The following is a 9,237-nucleotide window of genomic DNA, read 5'->3' on the forward strand; positions in this document are numbered from 1 at the left end:
CGTGGTGGGGAAATGGGGGAAACTGGGGGGGGACTGGGAGAAACTGGGGGGGAACTGGGGGAAATTGGGGGGAGAAAGTGGGGGGGACTGGGGGAAACTGGGGGGACCTATAGGTGGGAACTGGGAGGAACTGGGGGAAGAGAGTAGGGGGAACTGGGGGGAAACTGGGGAGAAACTGGGGGGAACTGGGGAGAAACTGGGGGGGATCTATAGGGGGAACTGGGAGGAACTGGGGGGGGAAACTGGGAGGAATCTATAGAGGAAAGTGAGGGGGAACTGGGGGGAAACTGGGGGTGAACTAGGGTTGAACTGGGAGGAATCTATAGGGGGAACTGGGGGGAACTGGTGGAGAAACCGAGAGGAAACGGCCACGGTCACACCTGTACAGGTAAAGTGACCTATGGCTCTAGGTGCACCTGTACCTGTGTTTCTGTTGACACCTGTACCTGTATTAACACCTGTACTCGGCACCTATGGGTGCTGCCCACACTCGGTACCTGCAGCTCTACCTGTGCCAGCACCTATGGCCGGTACCTGTCCCACACCTGAGTCCAGGCCACACCTGAGTCCAGACCACACCTGTGCTTGTCCCCATACCTGTACCTGTCCCTGTTCTCTCTCCTGTGTGCCCTCACCTGTCCATGTCTCCTGTCACCTCTCACCTGTCCCGTCCTTGTCCCCTCACCTGTCCCTCTCCTCTCTCACCTGTCCATCCCTTCTATCCCGTCCCCTCACCTGTCCCGTCCCCTCTCACCTGTCCCATCCAACCTCACCTGTCCCGTCCCCCCCTCACCTGTCCCATCCCCCCTCACCTGTCCGATCCCCTCTCACCTTTCCCCCCCCCTCCCTTTTTTTTTTCCCGCGCTCTCTCTCCCGCGCTCCGCTGGAGACAGCGACCGCCGCGCCCTCTGATTGGCTGCCGCCCTTCCCGCCTCAGCCAATCACAGCGCAGCGCGGCAGCGCGCGAGCCCGGGGGGGGCGTGGCCTCGCCAGTACCACCAGCACGGCCGGGGGGGGGGGGGGGGAAGGAGCGGTCAGAGGTCAAAGGTCACGCCCTCACCCCCCCCCCACCCCCAAACTTTAATTCATTTTAATTATTTAAAATTTAATTTTTTTTTGGGGGGGGGTGGGGTGGGAAGGATTTTTTGGGGAGGGTCCCGAGGGTCGCGGGCGGGGCTGCCGGGGATGGCGGCGCCTCTGGTTGGCGCTTCCCGCTGTTACCGGGGCGGCGGCGACCGAAGCTTCGCCTGGAAACGGGGGGGGGGGGGGGGAGGGGAAGGGGGGGGGGGAGGGGGGGGGGGGGTGGGGGGAGGGGCCTGAGTGACTGCGGCCACCCCTGGACCCCCCCCCCCCCCCCCCCTTAAAAATCAAACCCGGGACCCCCCCCATAAAATCAACCCCCCCCCTAAAAAAATAATGGGATAACCCCACGTGGGGGGTGGGGGGGGGAAATTTTGGGAATTTTTTGGGGAATTTTTGGGGATTTTTGGGGAGGGGGCGCCCACGTGGAGCTCGGGACAACCCCTGGAATTTTTTTATGGGGGGGGTTTCTGATTAATTTTTGAGATTTCTGATTAATTTTGGGGGGGTTTCTAATTAATTTTTGGGATCTCTGATTAATTTTGGGAGTTTCTAATTATTTTTAGGGGGTTTCTGATTATTTTGGAGTTTCTCATTAATTTTTGGGGGGGTTTCTGATTAATTTTTGGGGGGTTTCTAATTATTTCTAGGGTTTCTCATTAATTTTTGGGGTTCCTGATTCATTTAGAGGCCGCCTAATTAATTTTCCCCCGTGCATTAATTACTTTAGAGGATGTTTAATTATTTCCGGGGGGGGGGGGGGGGTTTAAAACAATTTTGGGGAGGGTGTGAACCTCATTTTTTTTTTTTTTTTTTAACACTTTCACCCCAAAATTTAATTTATTTTTTTTTATTTTTTTTTGGGGGGAGGGGACTCCCAATTTAAAAGAAATTTTTTTTTAAGGGGGGTGGGATCACTCTAATATTTATATATATAAATTTATTTTTTTTTAATTTTTAAATAATTTTTTATTTATTTTTTTTTTTTTAAAAGGCAGCGGCACAAGCCCGAACTTGTCCGGTGGGCGGGGCGGGGCGGTGACGTCACGCTCCGGGGCGGTGACGTCACGCGTGGGCGTGGCCTGGAGCCGGTGCCGCCGGTACCGAACGAACGCGGTTCATGCGGCTGCCGTGAGTCCCCCCCCCCCCCCCAAAATTTTTAATTTTAATTTAATTTCATTTTAATTTAATTTTATTTTGGGGGAGGGGAAGCTTGAGCGACCCCCACCCCCCCCCCCCAAAAAAAAAAAAAAACAAAATTTTGGAGCAACTTCGGGGTGGGGGGTGGGGGGGGGTTTGGTCTTAAAATTGAAGGAAAATTTTAATTTTTTTTTTTAATTTTTTTTTTTAAATTGATTTTTGAGGGGGGGGGTCTTAAAATTTTGGGACGTCCTAAAAAAAAATTTTTTTTGGGGGGGTGGGGGATTTAAATGGAGGGGGGGGGGATTTTTTGGGGGGGAAATTTGGGGGTGGGGGATTTTTTAAATTTTTTTTTTGGGGGGTGGGGGTCGCCAAAATTGAGGGGGGGGGGATTTTTTTTTTAATTTTTTTTTGGGGGGGGGGGTGGGACACGCGTGGTGGGGGGAGGGGCAGCTCCTCGTGGAGTGACACGGGACAGTTTTTTTATTTTTTAAAATTTTTTATTTTTTGGGGGGGGAAGGGGGGGCACATGGGTGGGGGAGGGGCGTGGGGGGATTTTTTTTTTTTTTGGGGGGGGTCTTTTTTTTTTTTTTTGGGTGCTGGCGCGGGTGTTGATGGGGGATTTTTGGGGTGGGGGTGGGGTAGATTTTTGGGGGGGGTTGCGGATTTTTTTTTAATTTTTTTAATTTAAATTTTTAATTTTAATTTTTTTTTTTTGGGGGGGGGTCGGGGGTCGCTGCCCCGGTTTGTTTACAAACAGCGCCCGCGCTCAGCGCGCCCCCTGCTGGCGGCCGATTTTATTAAAATTTTAATCAAATTAATTAATTAATTTTTCTTTTAAAAAAAGGGGGGGGGTCTGCACCGATCACCCCCCTCCCCAAATTAACTCCTGACCCCTCCCCCACCCTTTTTAAAATTTTTTTAACCCCTCCCCCACAGAAGCGATGGCCAGGCCGCTACGGGAAGGGACCCTCGGGGAGCCCCCAGCCCCCCTCCCCTCGCACCCCTCCTGCGGGGGGGGGGGCGGGGGGGGGGCCCCCACTCGCCGACCCCTCCCCCCACACACCTGGAGGGGGGGGGAACAACAACAACAACGGCGGCCCCTCCCCCCAGCCCGGCTGCGGGAACCCCGGCGGGACCACGACCCCCAGCCCAGACCCCCAAAGTTTGGGGTTTTATGGTTGGGGGCAGCGCGGTGAGTGGGGGAGGGGTCTCCAGTTATGGGGGAGGGGTCTCCAGTTATGGGGGAGGGGTCCCCAGTTTATGGGGGGGTCTCCAGTTATGGGGGAGGGTCCCCAATTCCATTGGGGGTCTCCATTTATGGGGAGGGGTCCCCAGTTTATAGGGGGGGTCTCCAGTTATGGGGGAGGGTCCCCAATTCCATTGGGGGTCTCCAGTTATGGGGAGGGGTCTCCAGTTTATAGGGGGGGTCTCCAATCCCATTGGGGGTCTCCAGTTATGGGGAGGGGTCTCCATTTATGGGGGAGGGGTCCCCAATCCCATCAGGGATCCCAAATTATGGGAGGGGTCCCCTAATTTAGTGGGGGGTCCCAATTTATGGGGGCGGGTCTCGAGTTATGGGGAGGGGTCCCCCAGTCCCATTGGGGGGTCCCCAATTTATGGGGAGGGGTCCCCATTTATGGGGGGGAGGGGTCTCAATTTAAGGGGTCCCCAATTTATGGGGGGAGGGTCTCAATTCCTGGGGGTTTGGTCCCAATTTCTGGGGGAGGGGTCTCAAATTTATTGGGAGGAGGGGGTCCCCAATCCCATTGGGGGTCTCCATTTATGGGGGGGGGGTCCCCAATCCCATTGGGGGTCTCCATTTATGGGGGGGGGTCTCAAATTTATTGGGAGGAGGGGGTCCCCAATCCCATTGGGGGTCTCCATTTATGGGGGTCCCCCAATTTATGGGGGAGGGTCCCCAATTCCATCAGGGAATTCCAATTTATGGGGGGGGGGGGGGGGTGTCTCCCTTTTTGGGGGTCCCAATTTATGGGGAGGGGTCTCAATTTATGGGAGGGGTCCCTCAATCCCATTGGGGGTCTCCATTTATGGGGTGGGGTCCCAATTTATTGGGGAGGGGTCCCCAATTCCACCAGGGGTCCCAATTTATGGGGGGGGTCCCAATTTATGGGGGTGGATCCCAATTTATGGGGGGTGGGGTCTCCCTTTTTGGGGGTCTCCATTTATTGGGGAGGGGTCCCCAATCCCATCCAGGACCCCAATTCCATTTTTGGGGTCTCCCCACCCCCCAATCCCCCCCCCCAATTTTATTTTTTTGGGGTGGGGGGCGTCCCTAACCCCACCCCCCCCCTTAATAAATTTTTTGGGGGAGGAGGGGGCGTGGCTTAACCCTCCCCCTCCCCCCCCCCCTCACCTTTCCTCCAGGTGATTTCCCCCCCTCCGAGGACACCGAAAACAATCTGGGGACCCCCCAAATTGAGGGGGGGGCTTCTCCCAACGGGCACCTGCCGGGACCCCCCCCCGGGGCCCCCCCGAACCCCGAGCAGATTTTGGGGGGCGCGTTTGAGGCTTTTGGGCGACGCCTTCCAGCACAGCTACGAGCACCAGGTGAGCGGGACCCCCGGATTTGGGGAGGGGGCGACGCCAAAGGTGGGTGGGGGCTCGAAAAATTGGGGTGGGGGCTCGAAAAATTCGAGTTGGAAGCCAAAAATTTGGGGGTGGTGCCTAAAAAAAATCAATTTTTGGGGGGGTTTTGGGTTCTTTTGTGGGGTTATTCCAAAATTTTTTAGGGAAAACCCCGAAATTTGGGGAGGGGGACACCCAAAATTTTGGGTGGGAACCAAAAAATTTGGGTGGGAAGCAAAAAAAATTTGAGTTGGAAGCCAAAAATTTGGGGGGTGGTACCTAAAAAAAATCGATTTTTGGGGTGGTTTTGGGCTCTTTGCTGGGGTTTTCCAAAATTTTTTAGGGGGAAACCCCGAAATTTGGGGAGGGGGCGCCACAAAAGTTTGGTGGGAACCAAAAATTTGGGGTGGGGGCTCGAAAAATTCGAGTTGGAACCCAAAAATTTGGGGGTGGTTCCTAAAAAAAATCGATTTTTGGGGTGGTTTTCGGTTCTTTGCTGGGGTTTTCCAAAATTTTTTAGGGGAAACCCCGAAATTTGGGGAGGGGGACACCCAAAATTTTGGGTGGGAAGCAAAAAATTTGAGTTGGAACCCAAAAATTTGGGGGTGGTTCCTAAAAAATATCAAATTTTGGGGTGGTTTTGGGCTCTTTTCTGGGGTTTTCCCAAAATTTTTTTGGGGAAACTCAAAAAATTTGAGCTGGAACCCAAAAATTTGGGTGGGAACCCAAAATTTAATGGGAAAACCCCAAAATCTGGAGGAGACCCCCCCAAAAATTGAGGAAAAAATCCAAAATTGAGGAAAAAACCCAAAATTGAGGAAAAAACCGAAAATTTTAGGAAAAAACCCAAAATTTAGGAAAAAACCGAAAATTTTAGGAAAAAAACCCCAAAATTTATGGAAAAAAAACCAAAAAATTCAGGGAAAAACCCCAAAAATTTAGGAAAAACTCAAAAAAATTTAAGAAAAAAATTCCTAAAAATTAGAAAAAACCCTAAAATTTATGGAAATCCCCCCAAAAATGGGAATAAAATCCCAAAATTTTAGGAAAAAACCTCAAAAACTTAAAAACCCCCCCAAAATTTAGGGAAAAACTCTAAAAATTTGGGGAAAACCCCCAAAAAATTAGAAAAAAATCCCCCCAAATTTGGGAAAAAACCAAAAAAATTTAGGGAAAAATTCTAAAAATTTAGGGGAAAAAAACCCCCAAAATAGGAAAAACCCCGAAAAATTAAGAAAAAACTGAAACTTTATGGAAAAGCCTTAAAAATGAAGAAAAAAATCCCCGAAATTTTAGGAAAAAAACTCCAAAAAGTTTGGGAAAAATCCTCCAAAAATTTAGGGAAAAAAGCCCAAAAAATTATGATAAAAAACCCCAAAATTTAGGGAAAAAAAATTGAGGGGAAAACCCCGAAAAATTCGAAAAAAAAATCCCCCATAATCAGGAAAAAAAAAACAAAAAAATGAGGAAAAAAAAAAAATCCCGAAATTTTAGGGAAAAAAATCCAAAAACTTCGGGAAAAAAACCCCCCAAAATTAGAAAAAAACCCAAAACTTAGTAAAAACCACCAAAAACTTCAGAAAAAAAACCCAAAACTCGGAAAAAACCCCAAAATTTACAAAAAACCCCCTCACAATCAATAAAAAAACCCAAAAATGAGGAAAAAAACCCCAAAATTTTAAGGAAAAAACCCCAAAATTTCGAGGGAAACCCCGCAAAAAACGACCAAAACGGGGCCGAAATCCCGATTTTCTGTGGGGAAAATCCGAATTTTTCCGCTTTTTTCCCTTTCCCGCTTACGGGGCCGGGTGTGGGGGTGGTGCGGGGTGATTTATTGAGCGGTTAATTAGCGTTAATTAATCGCTAATTAATTAAAAGCTCGTGCGGCAGCGGCGGGGCCGGGCCTGGCTGTGGGGGCCGCTCCTCCGCTGGGTGGCGCCATTGGCGGCCAGAGGGGGGAACTGACCTGCGACAACACCTGGAAAACACCTGGAAAACACCTGGGAACACCTGGAAAACACCTGAACAACACCTAGAAAACACCTGGACTCGTCCAAGCGCAGCTGGAGGGGGTTTAACCCCCCAAAAAATGACAAAAGCACACCCCGACCCCCCCCCCCCCCCCCCCCCCAGGGTTTGAGTTGGTTGCGCCCGGCTCGCTCCTGATTTTTTTTTTTTTTTTTTTTTTTTTTCCCGCGCGGTTTTAATTAATTTTTTTTTTTTTAATTTATTTAATTTATTTATTTGAAATGAAAAGATTTTGGTGAAAATTTTTAATAACGGGGGGGTTTAAAAAAAATTTAAAATTAAAGGGGGGGGTGAAATTCTCGATTTTTGGGGTGGGAAAGTCAAAAATGAGGAAAATCCCCCCCACTAAAAAAATTAATTTTTTTTTTTTTTGTAAATGTTGTAAATTTTTAAGGGGTGTAAATTTTTTTTTTTTTTTTTTGGAGGGGGGAAATTTGGTTTTTTTTTTTTTTTTAGGGTGGACACCCCCAAAATTTCCCTCCCCCCCCCAAAAAAAAATTTTTGGGTGTAAATTTTGTACATGGGTTGTAAATGGGGTAAAAATTTGGTTTTTTGGGGTTTTTTGGTTTTTTTTTTAGGGGGGGAAGGGGATTTTTAAGGGATGGGGGATTTTGGGGAACATCATCCCAAAATGATGAAAACGAAAATAAAAAAAAAAAAAATTCCCAAAAATTCCCCCCCAAAAAAATTTAAAAAAAAAAATCACAAAAAATTTCTCAAAAAATTCCAAAAAATCCCCAAAAATCCCTCAAAAAATTCCAAAAAATCCCAAAAAATCCATCCAAAAAAATCCCAAAAATCCTTCAAAAAAATCCCCAAAAATCCTTCAAAAATTCCCCAAAAAATCTCAAAAAACCCCCAAAAATCCCTCAAAAAAATTCCCCAAAAATCCCTAAAAATCCCCAAATTTTTTTTTTTAAAAATCCCCAAAATCCCCCCAAAAAAATCCCAAAAAATCCCCCAAAACCGGGGCTGTACATGCTGTACATGGGCTGTACATTGTATATAAAATGTACAAATTTATTTTTATTTTTTTTTTTAATTTTTAATTTTATTTTGGTTTTTTCGGGTGGGGGGGGGCGGTTCTGTAAATTTTAAGATTTTTGTAAATAATTTAATTTTTTTTTTTTTGGGGGGTGGTTCTGTAAATTTTTGGGATTTTTGTAAATAATTTAAATTTTTTTTTTGGGGGGGTGGTTCTGTACATTTTTAGGGTCCTGTAAATAATTTAAATTTTTTTTTTTTTGGGGTGGTTCTGTAAATTTTTGGGATTTTTGTAAATAATTTAAATTTTTTTCGGGTTTTTTTGGGGTCTGTAAATGAATTTTCGGGGGGGGTTGTAAAGGAATTTTTTTGGGGTGGGGGCGCCGTTTTTTGTACTTTTGTTTGCAATAAAATCCGTTTGTGACAGCAGGAGTTTGGGGGGATTTGGGGGGAATTTTGGGGAATTTTGGGAATTTGGGGAAATTTTGGGGGGATTTGGGGAATTTTGGGGGGATTTTGGGGGAATTTTGGGGAATTTGAGAATATTTTTGGGGAAATTTTGGGAATTTTTGGGGTATTTGAGAGATTTTGGGGGGGATTTGGGGGGGATTTGGGGAATTTTGTGGGGATTTTTTGGGGAATTTTGGGAAATTTGGGGAAATTCTGGGGAGGGATTTGGGCGATTTTTGGGGGATTTGGGGAATTTTGTGGGGATTTTTGGGGGAATTTTGGGGGAATTTGAGAAGATTTTTGGGGAAATTTTGGGAATTTTCGGGGTATTTGAGAGATTTTGGGGGGATTTTGGGGGATTTTTGAGGAATTTGGATTTTGGGGTAATTTGGGGAAATTTTGGGGGGATTTGGGGAATTTTGAGAAGATTTTTGGGGGAATTTTGGGGGAATTTTGGCAATTTTTGTGATATTTGAGAGATTTTGGGTGGATTTTTAGGGGGATTTTGGGAAGATTTTGGGGGGAATTTGGGGGAATTGGGGGAATTTTGGGGGATTTCGGAGATTTTGAGAGTAATTTGGGGGATTTTTGGGAGGATCTGGAAGATTTGGGGGAGATTTGGGGGAATTTTGGGGGAATTTGGAGAGGATTTGGAGAATTTTGGGGGTGATTTTGGGGAATTTGAGAAGATTTTGGGGGGAATTTTGGGGAATTTTGGGGGATTTTGAGATCAATTTGGGGGGATTTTGGGGGGGATTTGGGGGAATTTGGGGAATTTTGGGAGATTTTGAGAGTAATTTGGGGGATTTTGGGGGAAAATTTGGGGGAATTTTGAGGGATTTGGGGATATTTTGGGGATATTTTGGGGGGATTTTGGGGATATTTTTGGGGGGGGGTCTCTGGGATTTTGGGGTCGCCGATTTCCCCCCCCCCCCCCCCCCCAATTCCAACCCCAAACTCAGCCAC

This window comes from Sturnus vulgaris, chromosome 35, assembly GCF_052056855.1.
Source record: "Sturnus vulgaris isolate bStuVul1 chromosome 35, bStuVul1.hap1, whole genome shotgun sequence".
Classification (NCBI taxonomy): Eukaryota; Metazoa; Chordata; class Aves; order Passeriformes; family Sturnidae; genus Sturnus; species Sturnus vulgaris.